Here is a 1,705-nt window from a genome sequence, read left to right as displayed (position 1 = left end):
CCGACCATGTGTAATTTGTGTCCGGTCTTGTTCGGTTTGTTTACAACTTCGTTCAAGATCTTTTTTAATGTAGTGTTACCCGAAACACCTGGGAACTTCGAAATTTTTGTACAATGAGCTCTTTCTAGACCATCTTTCATTACACAATTCGAATGTAGATCTAACGTCACCTTTTCGGCTCGTATTTTTAATGCGATCAATATTGTTTTGAAACAACCCAACCCGTATTTAAACCGGCCCATAAATTTTTTTCTTTAATACATTAATATTTAGGTCCCAATTATGTTTCCGAAAACATCCTTAGCACAAATAATAAGTTCAATAAACTTTTAAAACATTTAATACATTGTTTAAATATCCGAACGGGAAAACACGACCCGACTATTTTAATTTCCAACAAAACCGAGCATGGTGATTGGGACTATGCTACCCAATCCTAATCGAGTCCAAGAGCAAGATCTTCTAAAGCAACCTAGCCAAAATCTCTAATCCCCACGCTTACCCGAGCCGCCAACATGCGAACCTATAAAAATATCAACAACGATAGGGTAAGCTAATGCTTAGTGAGTGAGAATATACTACATACATATATATGCATAAAATGGACACGCCACACAATTAATATCAAATAGTACATACCGGAGTCCATTCATAAAGGCAAGCTAATCTAAGCATACCGTACGAACATTAAGCAACAAGCTAAAGATATCAACAAATTAAGTTCACCAACGACGATGTGAACAACGCCAATAAGCTACACACGGAGGGTTAGCTACATCACAACAATACGACAATATATATACAACAATATATAAACGTCCAAGGTTAACCCCTTAACCCAATACCGAAACCAACTATCAAAATGAAGATTGGCCGAACCACACGAGCCTTAGTAAATCCGCATCCACACGAGACTACTATCTTCAATAACACAATAACATCGAGGTTGGCCGAACTACACGAGCCTTAGTAATCCGCAACCACACGAGATCACTACCTCAATAAGATGACCGAACTACACGCGTCATCGTGAATCCGCGTCCACACGTGATCCACTTCCCACAACAAAACCCACGCCATCGGGATTATACAAATCCACATCATCGGGGTTACCCAATTTGCAACTCAATATCAACCCTTCGCCATTGGGGTTATATAATCCACATCACAAGAACATGTGATATCGTACACACAAAGTGTGCACCTCGCCAAAGGTGGTAAACCAAAACGCATAACCGTGCCATTTGGACCTATACACAAGTCCATCAAATCCACCTATATGTGAAGCGAGCTCTATAACCGAGAATCACTTCACCCGACCAGCACCCATCCTACACATACATATGCACATAGGATATTAACACTCACCTAGTCGTCTTGAAGAAATGCAACCGAATAATCCGCAACTCGCCAATGGAAAGTACCTATTCCATTATCACAATACAAACAACACACTTAGAGTGGATTTACAAACCAACTCAAATCGACACTTAGTGCAATTTCGACCTATTGCACTTTCAAGCACAAACCGCGTCCAGACTAACCAATAATCACTAACACTAGTGACAATGGTCCTAATATGTCAATTAAACTCGAACATAAGTGTTAAACACTTATCATTCTCGAAATCGCCCATAAACCCTAATTTGACCCATAAGAAGTCAACATCTCACCATTAACAAGTTTTGATACCAAAACATATTTA

This window comes from Rutidosis leptorrhynchoides, chromosome 2, assembly GCF_046630445.1.
Source record: "Rutidosis leptorrhynchoides isolate AG116_Rl617_1_P2 chromosome 2, CSIRO_AGI_Rlap_v1, whole genome shotgun sequence".
NCBI lineage: Eukaryota > Viridiplantae > Streptophyta > Magnoliopsida > Asterales > Asteraceae > Rutidosis > Rutidosis leptorrhynchoides.
Note: the sequence above shows the minus strand (reverse complement) of the source record.